The sequence below is a fragment of the Amphibalanus amphitrite genome, unplaced genomic scaffold, assembly GCF_019059575.1.
Source record: "Amphibalanus amphitrite isolate SeventyFive unplaced genomic scaffold, NRLGWU_Aamphi_draft 001142F_arrow, whole genome shotgun sequence".
In the NCBI taxonomy this organism is placed as follows: Eukaryota; Metazoa; Arthropoda; class Thecostraca; order Balanomorpha; family Balanidae; genus Amphibalanus; species Amphibalanus amphitrite.
The window spans coordinates 46,008-65,183 of NW_024882636.1; positions in this window are offsets into that span (position 1 = coordinate 46,008).

A 19,176-nucleotide genomic window follows, 5' to 3' on the forward strand; every position below is an offset into this window, starting at 1 on the left:
ATTCTTCGGCAACTACGGTGCAAGGCCGATACTGTAGAAACTTGCAATTTGTACCCTTGACCTGACCTTGACCTTGACCTCAAACTTTAAATTAAGTACATGTTTTTAGTAGTTCGTGATGAGAGCTTTCGATTGGCGTTTGAATTTTCCAAATCGGACCATTAGTTCGGGAGATAACAGGGGGGGGGGTAAAATTTACCCCCCCCCCCCCAGCCCCGCGCGTTCGGCTGGAGACCCCAGCCCCGCGCGGGTTAAGCGAAAAATGGTCGAGGCAACTTCATGAGTTGTGTTTATATATCACCGAGAGTATGGTTGTTCTGTATTAGCATGTCTTCTTTTACTTTTTGGCCTTCAAGCGTGGTATTCTCAATATCACAGTGCGATTTTCTTATCGTTGTATGTGTTTTTAAAGCCAAACCAAACGAGTTATGAATGTACGGGCTGCAGGCAGGATCGTAGTTAGCAGGTGCCAAGTCCAACCTCCTGTTCCCCTCTTTTCAGCTATGGGAGGAACTGGCCCGGATAAGGGGCGTCGAAGAAGAAGAGGCGCTGAAGAAGGAGGTAACTGAAGAGACGCGTCGGCTCTGCCAGGAGTTTGCCAGTCGACTGCTTCTAGGTCTTGATTCCAGACCGAACAGTGGTAAGTGTATAATCATTCCGTTATAGGAGCGTTCCTGGACATGATCACCAAGGCATGTACATTAGGGTGGGGCGAAAAACACTTTTTGGAAAGTGCTAAGTACATCTAGTGAAAAACTTGGGCCATAGTTTCAAATGAACACATGCAAAATCTTAGCCGATCGGTCAAGCATAGACATGAGCGTATTTGCGATGGATGAAGATCTGCAAACGCTTTCAGGCGTTGCAGTCTCTAATGCTAAGGAGCCGTTGCGATTGGTGTGTAACACCGGAATAAAAGCGATTCGCGAGAAAAGACGAGATCAGTGGGCTAATGATGGCGTATTTCATCAATACTGAATCCCACGGGCCGACCCAGGGTCCCTTTATCATCAACATGGATCCGGATCCTGGATCTACCGGATCCCTGGATACAGGATCCGGATGTCTACATATATCCTCCTTATATTATGTTTTCAAAGTAAATGCATAGGCTAATTGTTCATCCGTGTATGCCGAATCCTGGATCCAGTGGATGCCGAAACCTGGATTCAGTGGATCCCAGGATCCAGAATCCAGGTAGCTACATTCGCTCATTTGCTGTGTCATCAGTGATAATGCAGATAGAAATTTGCCTGCAAGTACGAATTCTCGCAGAACAGGTTGGCCAAACGTTTGCCCTCGAGACTGAGAGCAGCTTCATTCGCCAATATCAGCGGATCCTCCAGCCTCTCGAATTGGGCGGGGATTTGCTGTCAGCTGCTGGTTGTCCTCATGCCGCTTTGCGCCGATATGACCAACAGCGCGGTGATGCCTTTCGGCTTCCGGTAGCACAAACGACACGGTTCAGCTGTTCAGCTGCCTTCGATACACCGGCTTGAAATACGTTTTCAGTCTGAGGCTGACTGGATTCCGCTTGTGTCTAGTCCTTGAACAGGTTGTTTTCTTCGTGCCACTTCAACACTACCGTCAGGGTGAGCCCTGAGCCGTGATGTAGCTGGACACAATTGTAGTCATCAGAACTGACTGTATAGCTTCAGCGGCTCGATTCTCTCCGTTTCTCTTCATTATGAGCCATTCAGATGGTCCATGTCAGATAATATGTGGACGGCACCGGCTTTAGCACACTTTACGTTCTCCCTTGAGACTCGAATGGAGTAGACCGTGCAAGGCGTTAGGCGAAGTCGGCTCTGCCGCCGCGTGAGCCTCGGAATGCGAGTGCAGACTTTCGTACTGATGATGATTATCGGCAAGCCCGTGTCCACTGCATCAAGCATCACAGATAATTCATCGGCGTTCGCTGTCACGGTGACCTACCAGGCACCGTCAGATGCGCCGCGTTAACTACCTGTCAGTCATCTGTGTCCCCGTCCCGTGAGTGATGCTGCTCCATTGCCCCAGCTTCACTGGCATCTACTAAAGGAAATGACGTTTCACGTAATTGTAGTTATTAATCGTACTTCAGAATTGAAGGACAAGCAGTCCATGGTTAGCAGTCTATGATTATTGATTATTCAATCATACAGTAATCTCATGGTGGCTGTCGAGACCCCAGGACAGTCAGCCGAGTTCGCATCTGAGACGAGACGGTGCTCTCAGTAGACGCCAATGAACTGGAGGAACATCAGACCCGGCACGGGGACACTAGGCAGGTGACACGGTGCAGATAACGTTGGCCTTGAGAGTCATCGTGACACCGTGACGAACGCCGATGACGTCTCTGTTATGCTTGAAGCAGTGGACACGGGCTTACCGATAATCATCATCAGTATGAAAGTCTGCACTCGCATCCCGAGGCTCACGCGGCGGCAGAGCCGGCTACGACTAACGTCTTGCACGGTCCATTCCATTCGAGTATCAAGGGAGAAGGTGTGCTAAAGCCGGTGCCGTCCACATATTATCTGACATGGATCATCAATGGCTCATAATGAAGAGAGACAGAGAGAATCGAGCCGCTGAAGCTACAGTCAGTTCTGATGACTACAACAAGTGTCCAGCTACATCACGGCTCAGGGCTCACCCTGACGGTAGTGTTGAAGCGGCACGAAGAAAACAACCTGTTCAAGGACTAGACACAAGCGGAATCCAGTCAGCCTCAGACTGAAAACGTATTTCAAGCCGGTGTATCGAAGGCAGCTGAACAGCTGAACCGTGTCGTTTGTGCTACCGGAAGCCGAAAGGCATCACCGCGCTGTTGGTCATATCGGCGCAAAGCGGCATGAGGACAACCAGCAGCTGACAGCAAATCCCCGCCCAATTCGAGAGGCTGGAGGATCCGCTGATATTGGCGAATGAAGCTGCTCTCAGTCTCGAGGGCAAACGTTTGGCCAACCTGTTCTGCGAGAATTCGTACTTGCAGGCAAATTTCTATCTGCATTATCACTGATGACACAGCAAATGAACGAATGTAGCTACCTGGATTCTGGATCCTGGGATCCACTGAATCCAGGTTTCGGCATCCACTGGATCCAGGATTCGGCATACACGGATGAACAATTAGCCTATGCATTTACTTTGAAAACATAATATAAGGAGGATATATGTAGACATCCGGATCCTGTATCCAGGGATCCGGTAGATCCAGGATCCGGATCCATGTTGATGATAAAGGGACCCTGGGTCGGCCCGTGGGATTCAGTATTGATGAAATACGCCATAATTAGTCCACTGATCTCGTCTTTTCTCGCGAATCGCTTTTATTCCGGTGTTACACACCAATCGCAACGGCTCCTTAGCATAAGAGACTGCAACGCCTGAAAGCGTTTGCAGACCTTCATTCATCGCAAATGCGCTCATGTCTACTGTTAACGCCAGACCCCTTGAGACCCTAATTTTTCGCGATTATTTTTAAATGCGTGGAGGAATTTCAACCAAGCTCAGGACATGGCCGTTTCAAGACAGGCCGAAACTTTCACAATTTAGATATTTTATCGCCATTTCAATATTTCAGGCACTTGTCATTGACTCGTAATGTTAACTGTTTTTCCATCCTGGATAGAGGCTTTCTACGTCATATGACATTAGGCTCCGCCCACGACTGCGGCATTGACCCGTGCCCATCAGCGACCTCTGTACAAACGACACTTCTGCCATCTGTGAAGGACTATGAATTTCGCTGACGCTTCACGTGCTATGAGTCAATTGCAGCAGACGGTCAAGTAAATGTTAGGCTCTTGTTGACTCTTGTATATAGGACCAAGAGGACCATCACTCCTCAACCTACTACTCAGTCGTGCTTCGAACAAACGTTAACGATTCCTAACAAATACGATTTTCGATGTAGGGTATCTGTTTGAAATACGAGCGAGCCGTATGATGTGAAGCTCAGGCAATTAACTTATTATTGCGTTGTTCGATGGTTGCATAGCGATGTACAAATCGGCAGCTACTTGGTGACATCCGACATCCCATTATCGCATTATCTGCAACGCCATAGGCTTTAAATACAGGTGAATATTTCCTAACCTTATGTCAGTTATATGCCATCTGCCCGTCATTTGCAGCTTATAAAAAAAAAAAAATATCAGCGAACATATCAGCATTGTAGAAGCAATGCGCATTGAGCATTTATGACTCCTTAGTCATCATGTCGCTCTCTGGGCACTGTCAGCCAAGACGCTACGCACAACTCCGCCGGCTTTCGGCACCGCTCGACCGTCGCCCGTCCCCGCTCCCCGCCACAGCGAGAGTGACCGCGCGCCGGCCCGAAACCGTCGCAGGCCAAGACCACAGAGGCGGGGCTTAGCTGTGACGTCATAACGTATCACAGACTGACTGGTGATAGCCTCTACACACCGGATGAAAATCTTGCTCGAAATTTAACATTACGAGTCAATGACAAGTGCCTGAAATATTGAAATGGCGATAAAATATCTAAATTGTAAAAGTTTCGGTCTGTCTTGAAACGGCCATGTCCTGAGCTTGGTTGAAATTCCTTCACGCATTTAAAAGTAATCGCGAAAAATTAGGGTCTCAAGGGGTCTGGCGTTAACAGTAGGCTTGACCGATAGGCTTAAGATTTTGCATGTGTTCATTTGAAACTATGGCCCAAGTTGTTCACTAGTTATACCTTGCACTTTCCAAAAAAAGTGTTTTTCGCCCCACGCTAATGTACATACACCATGACCCCTTCGAATTCGCTCAAATTTTGCACCTATGATGCCCTATATAAAACAAAAATTTTGACGCGGCTTTTAGCGCTCAGTCGAAAATGGAAAATGCCGATCGCTAAACGCTCGCGCTTGCGTTAAAGGGATATCTCGGAATAGGTTAACTGTCCCCCGTCAGGTTATCCAGGAAAACGTTTTTAGTTATCCTCTGGATAGAAACTCCTCTTCCATCCTCCATTAAAACTTCTGCACCTTGGTGGATAGCGCAACGTTTAAAGTAGCATTGGAATCATCTATATTTCTCTCGCTTTTCACAGACAAAGAACTCATGTCGTTCCTCGCCCACGGCTGCGGCACCACGGTGGGGGAGCTGGCGGACCCCCGGAATGCGGTGAGATGCATTGAGGGTTCAGGATTGGAGGTTCAGGGAGCGGAACTCCCGCTTGATCAGGAGGCACCGCTGGCAGCTGTGGCCGCAGCAGCTGCGGCTCATGCGGTCTTCTACTGCCCATTCAGAGGGCCTACCAAAACCCTGATGGAGGTCATCTATTATAGGGCGGTGAAAGGCAGGATTCCGCTCAGCAAGGCCGCGAAGAAAGTGCTCGGTGTGGAAGTGTAGGAGTACAGTGTAGGAACGGTGTAGGAGTAGGTTCAGGGGATGTAGAGTTTAAAGGTACATTCCCGAAAAAACAACATCCCAGGTTCTGGAACTCACCTTCCGTATTTAAACGCTCCATCGTTTACCAAACAACTCTCGATCGCGGAATGTGAGCCCATCACCTCGATCACGGAATGTTAGCTCCATCACCTGGAATATATATTTTTTTCTTCTGGGAATATATCTTCAAATAAAGTGGTGAACGCGAGTGTGCGAAACAAACACGCCAGTGTAATCGAGCTCGCGACCTCCCTGCCGTGATGATCACTGGAACTGTTCGCGGGTAGCCATAGATAGCCAGGGCCATACAAAAGTGGCCACAGCCAGGATACTTACGTGTATTGTGTTGTACATGCCGTCAACCAGGGTAACTTTGAACGCCTTTTCAGCGGTGGCGCATTGCGGCCGGTCGAGACGAGATTTTATCTCCCAGTTGAGCAGCTCCTCTCAACATGAGAGGCAAAATTCTGTCTCTGCCGGCCGCCAGGTGCCGCCACTGGAATGGCGTTCAGTCACCTAGGCGTTCAAAGTGACCCCGGTTTACGGTACCTATTTTATTTTTATACGACTTCAGAGTCATCTTGTTTTTACTCAAGTAGGTTATACTAGGGTGACCCGCGTGCTCCGCAACGCGAAAAGGGATATTTTCGATCGGCGGGTGTTCGGTTGTTCTTGTGTCGGTTGGGTTATCTATCCATTTCGGTCGATTGCTTTTTGACGGCTAAACGTTTTGGTTTGTGGAAAAAATATCCACCGCATCGAGGTGCCCGTGTCTGATAAGCATGCTTTCCACTTCAGAATCTGTCAAATGTGCTTTATAATTTAGGCGCGTAGTTTTATGACAAATTAAAGGCGTAGATAATTTTCACTAAAAATCGTTTTGCAGAGGTTTGAAACATTTATATTTTTTTAAGAATAGTGTTGCTTGTCATGCAAACGTGATGATTGGATCTTGGAGAGAATTGAATGCTCCTTCCAATGATAGCATTTTCAATTGTCAAACGTATCAGGTTAAGCAGCAAAATCCGTGTAATTATTTAGTGGCACATTTTGGACAAATACCATTTAATTCAGCAATTTTTTCCACATTGTTTTTGATCAACTAGCTTTTCACAATTTTTCCGTGAGAGGCGGTACATTTCCCTTGCCAATAGGCATTGTTTTAACTCTCTCGGTCTGACGGTCACGTGAAAATAAAATAAAATCCCAAATCCGTCCGAAACGTCAATTTTTCAAACAAAAGTGCCCTCACGGGTGCACGTGGCGCGTGCCATCCACTGCACTGCACACCATTCGATAGCCCGTTCGATTCCCTACACGATGCTGTTTTCCCCGTGACGATCGGGCGCACGGTTACCGAGATATTGCACGGAAACCGGACCCGTGTCGGGCAAATTTGGCTGTTTTCGCCCGTTTTTGCCAGCCGATTAATACATGTAAAGTCTATGACGCGAATTTGCACTTTTTGGGCACGCGCCACGCGCTCGCTATCGATCCGATCGAGCTGAGACTGAGACCCATCAAAGGCACGTTGTCCATCCTTGTTCTATGAGTTGCGCAAACTTCAGCGCGGTAGGTGCAACGGTGTGACCTGTAACCCGCGCTACGTAGCACCATGTCGCGACCTTCTTAATAGACAGAAACTACGTCACCACAAATATAGATAGATGTAGTAATATAGATATAATATATATCACCACAAATATAGATGTAGTAATATAGATATCAGAATAATATTTATCGGAGTAACTTGAGTGATAGGTACATATATATTCAAAAAAATATATGCAAATATTTCGACACACTTTGCGGTAGTCTTTTTCAATGCAAATGGCACACAGTGCTAGTTTGTTAGGTACAACAAAAATCATCATTTTCCATGCGATCGATAGAGCCGGATCCTTCACTACGATTATTAAACTAATTTATCACATCAGCGAAAACACTATACACTTTTTACTACCATATCTAAGTTTAAGTACCTGGACATGGACCTGGACAAGTACCTGTGACTGGAGTCACAGGTATTTAAATTTATGTAGATATGGTAGTAAATAGTGTAGTTTTCGCTGATGTGATAAATAAGTTTAACACGCGCAGTGGAATGGTTGCGAGTACTACGCCCAGTGGAAGGGGGGGGGGGCGGATGTCGCCCCCCCCTAATATCTCAGCTCCCACTGGAGCTAGAAGGACGAAATTTGAAGTGTAGGTGGGGGCCATGGGGAACTCTGTTGTGTGTGAATTTCATGACCCTAGGTCGATATCTTCAAGGTCAAATAAGGTCAAATGTGGTCAAATCTGCCATATCAGCGACTTTTTTGCGTTTACACGCCGATAACTCAAAAAGTTACCGGCCGATTTTTTCAAATCATTCACTATACGAAAGAACAAACATTTTTGAGTATGTATGGTGAATTTCTAGATAATCCAACGATAAATATGGCAGTTAGAAGCCTGCTAAGGGTAAGATGTCGCCGGCTGAAGCGGCATCGGCCGACGCGGGAAAAGCGGCAATCACAATTTTGTGTTTACACACTCATAACTCAAGTTGTTACCGGCTGATTTTCAAAATTCTTTGACCATATGATTGCTTGTACATTTCTCAGTGTTTTCACCGAATTTGACGCGAATCTGATATAATCAGCGGTAAGGAGCGCGATGTAAAGACGGAACCGTCCCGCCCCGGCACAGTCTACAATTCAGGCGGCGCGTAACGGCTAGCGCCGGCCGCCGCGCCGCCGCGCCGCCGCGGCGGCAGGATGTTTGACTTTACACCGCTATTACTAGGAAAGTTGTGAACCGATTCGGCGCGGCGGCGCGGCGGCCGGCGCTAGCCGTTACGCGCCGCCTGAATTGTAGACTGTGCCGGGGCGGGACGGTTCCGTCTTTACATCGCGCTCCTTACCGCTGATTATATTAGATTCGCGTCAAATTCGGTGAGAAGACTGAGAAATGTACAGGCAATCATATGGTCAAAGAATTTTGAAAATCGGCCGGTAACAACTTGAGTTATGAGTGTGTAAACACAAAATTGTGATTGCCGCGTTTCCCGCGTCGGCCGATGCCGCTTCAGCCGGCGACATCTTACCCTTATCAGGCTTCTAACTGCCATATTTATTGTTGGATTATCTAGAAATTCACCATACATACTCACAAATGTTTGCTCTTTCATATAGTGAAAGATTTAAAAAATCGGCCGGTAACTTTTTGAGTTATCGGCGTGTAAACGCAAAAAAGTCGCTAATATGGCAGATTTGACCACATTTGACCTCATTTGACCTTGAAGATATTGACCTAGGGTCATGAAATTCACACACAACAGAGTTCCCCATAGCCCCCACCTACCCTCCAAATTTCGTCTTTCTAGCTCCAGTGGGAGCTGAGATCTTAGGGGGGGGCGACATCCGCCCCCCCCCCTTCCACTGGGCGTAGTACTCGCAACCCTTCCACTGCGCGTGTTAACCCTAGAACGCCTAGGGGGGGGGTTGTATCAACCCCCCCCCCCCTGAGGTTTTTTCGAAGTGCACGCTAAACGGCTTGTCGTAGCGGGCTGAAATTTTCAATACCCTCTGGGGCAACCTTTGCGCATCTTTTGCCGAAAAAAATTGATCGGGTCATGTCAGGTCACGGAGTTATGACGTCATAAGAGGTACAGCCTCCGGCCGACAGTTACCAAACGTGTGCGCCGAATCCCTAGGTTTTCTGCCGGTGATACCCACATTGTTTGATGGATCATGATGAAACTTCCCATGCATGTTGGGGCAAGCATTGGCTATCGTGTGGTGCAAGAAAATTGACCGGGTCAGGTCAGGTCACGGAGCTATGACGTCACAAGAGTAACAGCGTCCGGTACTATTTTTGAAAAGCGCCCGAACCACTATTTTGCTAATTCTTGTCACCTCAATGGGAATATGCAGCAATATTAGCTTCTATAGGGAGCAAATGGACCTCCCAAATCCAAAAATACAATCAGATTTCAAAAATTTAAATTTTGATTTTTCGAATTTCTGCCGCCGACTGTGACCTTGCCAACTTCCGGCGCTCCCAACGCGCCATTTGTAGAGCTAGGGAAACGAAATACATACCAAACGATAGAGAATTGATCAAGGAACACGATAGTGAAGGTTTCAAGTCGATATCTCCCACCGTTTTGCCGCAATCGCCGCGGAAAGTTGAAAAAGTTTGATTTTTTCGGAAAATTTGACCTTTGACCGGTCATAAGTAGGTCAAATGTTGACCTAGGACCAAAAAATATACCACCAATCGCGAGATCTCGTTGAGAGCAATCCGTTGGTTTTTTCTGCTAAGCTCTACGACCTTCCGTTTCGAAACGCCAGGGGGGGGTCGTAACAACTCCCCCCCCCCTGGTCGTTCGTGTTATGAGAAATGGCCTGGTCGTGCGAGGGTTAATAATCGTAGTGAAGGATCCGGCTCTACCGATCGCATGGGAAAATGATGATTTTTGTTGTGCCTAACAAACTAGCACTGTGTGCCATTTGCATTGAAAAAGACTACCGCAAAGTGTGTCGAAATATTTGCATTTTTATTTTTGAATATATATGTACTTATCACTCAAGTTACTCCGATAAATATTATTCTGATATTTTATTTTTGTTGAATATGCTATCGCAGCATCATATCGCAGCATATCATAGAAACACAGACGGCATATGAGTCCGTTTCAGTCCGTTGCAATGGTTGTGATAACGTACGTACATACCTTCAGGAGTTTACGTGCACCATGTGATTAAGCTCAGAATAAACGGTCTTTCATTGAACTTGTTTCCTTTGCAACTCGATAAAAATCACGCGCAGAGTCTTCATATAGTATAGTATTCAATTTGTCGATCGTGCCGCCGTGCACTCACCTGCACTGCGCTTTATCACTTGTATCTGCTTGAATGACGTTTGTATAATATTTCAGGGGCTGTGAATTCTGTAATGCATGGTATGCAGTTGCACATCCCGAAGGCCTGGAGGGGATTATGAGCACATCTTTTGGATGTCCTGACTGGTCCATTCCAAAGGATGCGCTCTGCCCCTCCATGCAGGATGATGCGACTGCAATACCTACACTGTAAAAAAAACTTACAAGCCCCTCGTAGAGGAATTCTCAGCGCAAAAATAACATTGCAGGAGCGTGTAAATTTGGCTAATTTTAGGCTAGTTGCCGAGTAACAAGCTTGTTCGACAAGGCTGTGCCTCGTATGCATACGACCACCGTGCTCCACCTAGTTTGACAACACGCACGTAAATAGCGTGGGTAGTGCGTCTACTAGGTGTCATAACAGCCCCTGCCTGGTAAGGTAACTAGCCACTGCCTACTAATCCATACCCAGTAATGGTACTAGCCCCCAAGGCTAGTAATGGTACTAGCATTCCGTCGACGGAATTCCGTCGACCGTGCCTCGACCCCGAAGACCAGTAGTGGCACTATTTAACTAGTACCACTACTGGTCTTCGGGGTCGAGGCACGGTCGACGGAATTCCGTCGACGGAATTCCGTCGACCAGTGCCCCCGACTCTCGACCGCCACCCGCAAGTATAAACAGACTGAGTAGCGCTGCAGCACATTTATTCGGGCACGAGAACGAGAACGAGAACAATAACAACGCCAGGACAATAACTATAACTTTAACAACAACAACAACAACAACAACTAACTGAATAATTTTCAATAAGGTTTCTTAAATAACCACCATCAAACATTTGTGATTTTTTCATTAGCTCTGCACCGGCGGCAGTCGCGGGGTGCATGGGTAGGCCAGGACATACATGGCCCCATTCTTCACCAGAGAAGTCTGTAATGGGTGAAAAAACGAATATTAGCATTATTATTATCATAAGGCATACCAATCTGGAAAATGATTAAATTAAAGTTGAATAAAGTGATAGATTCCTGCCACAAGCTAGCTTAAGTCCCAAACATATAGCTATTCTGACTTGGATAGACGATACCGGCGCACTTCTGCCAACGACGGGCAACATTATGCGATACTATACATCTTCTAAGAAGCTCAACACCATAATAACTTTTGTTTACAAATGGACAACCTTTTTGTTGAGCACACAGCAAATGATACAAGATGCCTCACCTTCAATCAAGCCAAAGAGCAGTTGGGCAGACACACACAGCAATGGCGACGCAACACAAAATGGACGCCGGCTCCCGGAAGCGGGGGGGGGGGGGGACTCCTTCTGAAAGCAGCCACAGACTCCTAGGTTGTAACATGCGACGAGGATAGCTATGAGGCACATCCTCATAGCCATCCGAAGCCGCTTACCACGCAAGCTTGCCAGCACGTTTACCAGCTGCAGGCGTTCGTGACAACAAGCGGGGTTGCACGCAAGGTTATCCGTTTAGTAGGTGCCAGCCGGGGCCTCGTCAGCTGAGCTAATAGCGAAATGACCTAATTGAGGGACACGCTAAAAACTGGCCGAGAACAAGCCAACGGCGGGTAACACTGTGAGGCTGTGCGTAGTTCATTAACACTGCGCAAAATTAGGTTCCTGAACATGTTCTCGCTCGTAGGCATTTGTTCCACAAGCGGCATTGTTAACGTGCATGGCTCTGACTACTAATGTCCATATATGTTGTAACGAGGAGCAAGGGAGGCACTCGTAAAAAATGCCTAATTTCAAAATTAGCTAGTGAATATTTTTTACAGTGATATTTCACATCCCCTGTTATTTTTGCACCAAGAGTGTAAAAAATAATTTGGATATAAATACACCCTAGTGTAAATTTACTCTCACATGCTAAGTTTATTATATTGCTTATGTGCTATTTTCATACCTTTTGGGCTGGTGTAGTTTTTGGGCACGGTGCAATTTTACTCCAAACGGGGTGTATTTTGACGCTAATTAGGTTACTATTTATATCATGGGTAGTAAAATTACTCTTCCACTGGTGCAAGTTATGGTTGCTATTTTTACCACGGGTGGTAAAATTATTCTTCGAAAAGAGAAAGAAATTACACCAGAACTTTGGAGTAAATCTACGGTGCCAAAAAATTCAATATTTTCTGGTGAGTTTTTACTCCGGCGTAAGTTTACTCGAGTTTTTACGCCGGAGTAAAAACTCACCAGAAAATATTGGATTTTTTTTGGCACCGTAGATTTACTCCAAAGTTCTGGTGTAATTTTTTTTCAGTGTAGCGGTTGCTGAGATATAAGCCTCTCAAAAGCGTTACAGGCCGGGCCGGGCCGGGCCGCTCATACTGAGATTTTTCCGTTATATTGAAAAGACTCACTTCGCTCGCTGCGCTCGCTCGCTCGTAATGACCTTTGCTTATTGTCACATGTGCGCTGCATTCGCGATTGCTGCCGACGCCTGTTTGCAGGTCAGCCCACTACAGTTGTTATCACGCGCACCGACGGGGGGGGGGCGGATATCCGCCCCCCTGGGTTTTTTCGCGAATAGCGGGAAAACCGCGGCGCGTAGCGCCGCGAAATTTGGTACAACTATTCCCTCATCAATTTTACACATGGTGTGCAAGTTTGAACCTCCTAACTTGGTCAGGTCACCAGGTCACTTTGAATGACCCAACCTCAAGTCACTTTTTTCCAACTTTGTCACCGTGCCAGAGCTACAGTAGATGTCGGAGGCCTTTGAAAGTCACAGGATGTGATAAGGTCATTAGTAGCACCAATTTGTTCATCTCGGAATTTTGATATCGGTGACCTAAGGTCAGGTCAATTTCGCGACCTCCCCATTATAATTCAATGGGGGAAAAAATCAACTCCCTGCTTTTACCACTAAAACGGGTCGGAATGGTCCCATATACCATACATGACTTCATATACGATCAACCTTCACTACCTTGAGGTCTGTTTTGCTGTTGGGCAGCTGTAAGGTCATGTGACGTCATCAAAGGTCACCAAAGGTTTTTGGCCAATAACTCCGAACAGAAACAAGATACAGCCACGCGGATGGTCTCATTGTGTTCAGCTCGTCAAGACGCATCGAATGATATACATGATGACCTCGAGGTCACGTGACCTGAGGTCAACCTTTGACCTTGACCTTTCGAGGTCAACATATATATCATTCGATGCGAATTTACAAGAGGATCACGATGATGCCCTTAGTTTGTTCCTATCTTGACTAATTAGAAAGTTATTCGAGAAAAAAACTGTCTCCATATCTAGCGCCGCCATTTTGACTTTTTCGACACCTGTGACGTGATATTTGACCTGACCTGAAAATGACCTGTCAAAAAATTATAGACCTTTACCGTGCGTATCCGATGCCGTTTACCGCTTGTCGCTATCTTGCTTCGTTCTCGAGATCTCAGGGGGGGGGGGGCGGTCATCCGCTCCCCCCCCCCCGTCGGTACGAAGTTGGCGCAGACCCCCGTCGGTGCGCGGTATACATATCGAAAAACCGAGAAACTTTTAGGCGAAAAAAATAACTATTCCAGGCCCATTTTGGATTTTTTGCGATATCAGGTAAAATAAGAAACTTCTTATCCTAGGAAAAATAACATGGGAAATCGTTGGAAGGTGGCACACTCCCTTTAACCCGCGCCCCACTAGGGGGGCTATTTATAGCCCCCCTCCCGTTTTTCTGCAATAACTTCCAAACCGCTTGACGTATCGACGTTAAACTTTCAGTACCTTCGGCTACATCAATTTGACACCTTGTTTCAAAATTTGAACTTCATAGCTACCAGAGGTCGGCCGGAAATGACGTCAGAGTGACGTCATGTTCGGCTGATTTCGACGCAAAACATTGAACCACGGCAATCGCTCCCAAGGGCTCAGTTTTTAAGCTAGATCCAATTTCTTTGCATGAGAGGAATCAGAATAGAATGCGCTATCAAACTGCTATCTCGGATTTTCGAAGTTTTGAAAATTATGAAAAAAAAATTATAATAAAATTTCAAATTTCCATTTTTACATTTTTTCAAAACGTTTGTAACTTTTCGAAAAAACGGAATATATGTGATAGAACGCGTTATTATGACTAACTCTAGCAAGTTTTAGCTAAATATCTTCAAAAATGGCCAAGTTATACACATTATTGCAAAAAAATCACATTTATTAATTTTTCCAATCAATTTTTCACCACGTATTTGACATCGTACGCTAATATAAATAGCACCATCGTGTTCCTGATATCATTAGTAATTTAGTCTATAAGCAAACGACGGCCACCGTCAGAGCCAAAGGAGACAGTTTTCACGGTCAGAGCCTCACGGTCAGAGCCAGCTCTCGACTGCTATAGTTGCGTAAACAATGTCGCCGGTTCCACCGCCTCAATTCCCGGAGGCGCGGTACAGCAAGAAATCACACAAAAACGATCAGAGCCAACCCATTAACCACCGTGTGCCGCTCCGCTGATGATAACCATCTGCCCTCAGAGTGACAGAAGCGAGTGATTTGCATCTGACTCTCCAGTCTCCAGGGAGCGGTAAACGACCGGCAGCCGCCGCCAGACACCGCCATGGCAACAAAGGGAAGGAGGAGCAATCATGCACCGAGATCGTCCAAGAGCGAGCAACCACCGGCGCATGGCTATCACGCGGCCTGGTGATAGCAACCCAGCGCTGGCGACAAACGCGGTCGACGTTGCGAAAGGGCAGGACAATCGGACAATCGAGTGATAGTGGGGCTGCTGGTCGAAATAGATTCAGTGATTTAGAGACGGAGTGATTGTCAATAAAATGACTCATATACTTCATATAAGGTACAGAAAAGTTAGAGGCAATGTTACTTAGGTAGGTCATGCAATCGTTTTGATCGGGCAAATTGTTGAAATGTGCACGATTGTCAATTGCCACTTCAGTCTTCAAGCACATCACTTATAAAGCAGCACGTAAATAGGCTCAAGTACCGATTAATGTTCGTATTGTCAAAAGTAGAAGTGTTGCTGACAGAATGTAACCATGTACGTGGCTTAGCGCTCGGATGCGATATAAAGAGATATTCCGAAATGGACACCACTGCCGATCAATGTTCGTATTGTCAAAACTAGGAGAGCTGCCGACGGAATATAACCGTGTATGTATACGCATGTATAGCGTAGCATTAAAGCGAGACTTACTACGCCGGTGCCATGATACGAAGCGAACGGGATAGCTTTATAAACCTCACTTACAAGGAACAACACACGGGAAAGATCAGCGGGTTTACTCTGCACTGACGAGGCCGACACCTACCGGACGCACTTATCAACACCTCAGATGGCAACACCTCCCGGGTCCTGCTATAGACTCACGGCCGACCGAGGCTCAGGGCCGACCGAAGAAAGGAGCGGGCATAAAACTGGAGCGAGGAGAGAACTCGGGAGCCTTTTCTCACCCGCTCTCTCTCGGTCTGGCGACGACTGCTGGCGGCCGCTCGGTCAGGCGACGGCTGCTCGGGTTACCGACACACCACCTGGCACCTTCAACTCGTCACCATGTGAGTGTTCTTCGATTGCATACCCTCACCTCCACTCACTCTCCGCCTTCACAGCCACATTCAAGATCCACCTGACATATCTCCGCGCACATACAGTTCCGCCGTTATCATGGCATCGGCTCTTCTCGCTGTAACTGCACTCAGATCAGTTGTCTGTTTGGTTGGAGGTGTATTTCGGGCAGCAGAAGTCGCACCCTTAGACTTTATTATTTCCACTTGCTGTTAGCTACTCGCGGATCAGTCTTCGGTATTCCTACCTAGGTATATAGAAGTGTTTGCTGACGGCCTGAGTCCGCGCTGTTTACTTTTGCTATTCCCCTTGTAGTATATGATGAATACATTATAGGTCGGGAGAAGATTCTTTATGAGAGGTTGGGATAGCGGGGAACGAAATGAGTGCACGTCGGGGTATGGACGCGTCACTACGCGTCACTACGCGTCACTCTCCCACTCTCGCGTCTCTCTCAACGTGACAACACCACGCAAGACATAAATTACACGGTTCCAGCATCGGCGACCATATCTCGCAAAGCCTCCTGACAATCGACCCGGCCTGGGGCGAATAGAAAAAAACACTGAGCTCAAACTGCATCCAATAGTCACCTTTTCTGTTGAAAAATTATAACTTCAAAATTTGACCTTTTTTGACCTGAAAGTGACCTGACCTAAGCTAAATTCGACTCAAAATGACCTTGAATGACACAGACGACATCAAATTCGAAATCTTTGGCCTAAATTGACCATACAACATGTGTCACGTGACCGACGCATGATATAATATTTTCGTGACCTGTGATGACCTGACCTTGACCTGAAAATAAAAGTACAAGTTTGGTACCCTCAGGGTATCTAGAGCATCTGTTCACGAGTGTGTGAACCAAAAATGAGCCTGATCTGACTTGTAAGACGGCGGCCAGAGCCCAGAACGTGAACAAGCCAAAATGCTAATAATTTTTACTTTGACCTGACCTGTGACGTCATCGGTGACCTCGAGGTCAATGAAATTAGGATTCGCTCGACAGTTTTTCCGGGGCTATCAGACGCCGTTTGAATTTTGACGATCGGCCCAGTAGTTTCAGAGTTAGGAGGGGGCGGGGGCTATGAATAGCCCCCCCCCCCCCCCAGTAGGGCGTGTTATACGCAGACCCCAGTGGGGCGCGGGTTAAGCATTTAGACCAGGTCGGGTCAGGTCAGGTCAGGTCAACCGGTAGGGGTCGTGACGGGTATTCGTAATACGTGTCAACCACCTCTGATAGCTTCGTAACATGCTACGAAGGCACCATAACTACTTCGTAAATGTTCAAATGGTTGGTTAATTCGAAATCACCTCCAAAAACTAGCCTAGAAATATGTAATACTCGAAAAAGTGAGCCGAGGTCACCAAAGGTCAATGACCTGACCTGACCTTCAGGTGACCTTGACACCCACCCTAATGTATGGGAGCAACATCAAATCAGTTTTTTATCAGTATTCAAATCAGTATAATCAGGCGGCGACGGTGGGGGACTGGTCAGGGCCATTCAAAATTATATCATTGGCATGTGGTAGGTTCATATAAAAGGCACGCTTTTGGAAGTAATTTCTCTAAGTATAAAATAGGCGGACTGGCGACGGGCGGCTCTGCTTTTGGTCTGCTGGCTGGGCGGTCGGGGGCGGTGGTCGTGCCCCCTACCTTGTAGGGAACTGGGAGAGGTGCCAAGAGATAAGCGCTAGTCGCTTCTGCACCAATCCGTGTGAATGTACGACTGTAAAAATGTTTTTTTTTTATAAATAAAATATGAATCAATCAATCAATCAATCAATCAATCATTTAACCGGCACTTCTATTAACCGGCGAGTTGCTGGGGGGGGCATTAAACGCCCCCACTTTTTTCGCCGCGTTATAGCATAAAAACGGCGGGCCGCAGGCGCGCCAAAATTTGGGTACCTGTAGAAAATTGATTGAAATCTATTGTGACAAAGTTTAAAAAAAAAATCGGTCGGATTTTTTTTTTGAGATATCTAGGTTTTAGTGACGTCATGATTTCTGAGTTTTCGACCAAAAATAGCATATGTTCAATAAATCATATAAAATCACGGAAAAGACTAGGTACAGACATGCCGTAAACAACATTAGACTGCCAATACCATAAGCAATCAAATGGCCATCTTCAATTTTTGATTATCGTTCCGCATTGTCCAAAATCTTGAACTGAATCTTGGCCAGTGGCGGATCTACGTTGGGGCAAAATGGGCAATTGCCCCCCCCCCCTAAACGGAAAACCTCTGGGCAAACATATCTTTTTGCCCCCCCCTAAAAAACTACAACTTGAATACTAAAAATATGGTGTTTGAAAAGAAAATGTGAAATAAATGGAGGACTAGAAGGTTGTCATATTCGTGATATTAACCCTAGAACGCCTAGGGGGGGGGGTTGTATCAACCCCCCCCCTGAGGTTTTTCGGAAATAGTGCAAAAACGGCGGCGCGCAGCGCCGCCAAATTTTGGGTACCTTATGGGGCAACCTTTGCGCATCTTTTGCCGAAAAAAAATTGATCGGGTCATGTCAGGTCACGGAGTTATGACGTCATAAGAGGTACAGCCTCCGGCCGGATTTTCACAAACTGAGTGCCAACGCCCGAGGTTTCCTGCCGGTGGTACGGACATCGGTTGATGGATCGTGATGAAACTTCCCATGCATGTTGGGGCAAGTATTGGCTATCATATGGTATAAGAAATTTGACCGGGTCAGGTCAGGTCACGGAGCTATGACGTCACAAGAGGAACAGCGTCCGGTACTATTTTTGAAAAGCGCCCGAACCACTATTTTGCTAATTCTTGTCACCTCAATGGGAATATGCAGCAATATTAGCTTCTACAGGGAGCAAATGGACCTCCCAAATCCAAAAATACAATCAGATTTCAAAAATTTAAATTTTGATTTTTCGAATTTCTGCCGCCGACTGTGACCTTGCCGACTTCCGGCGCTCCCAACGCGCCATTTTTAGAGCTAGGGAAACGAAATACATACCAAACGATAGAGAATTGATCAAGGAACACGATAGTGAAGGTTTCAAGTCGATATCTCCCACCGTTTTGCCGCAATCGCCGCCGAAAGTTGAAAAAGTCTATTTTTCCGAAAATTTGACCTTTGACCGGTCAAAAGTAGGTCAAATGTTGACCTAGGACCAAAAAATATACCACCAATCGCGAGATCTCGTTGAGAGCAATCCGTTGGTCTTTTCCGCTAAGCTCTACGACCTTCCGTTTCGAAACGCCAGGGGGGGGGGGTCGTAACAACCCCCCCTGGTCGTTCGTGTTATGAGAAATGGCCTGGTCGTGCGAGGGTTAAGTTGTGAGCTGATAAAAAGTCCTCCGCCCCATGAATGTCAGTACATCATCCAT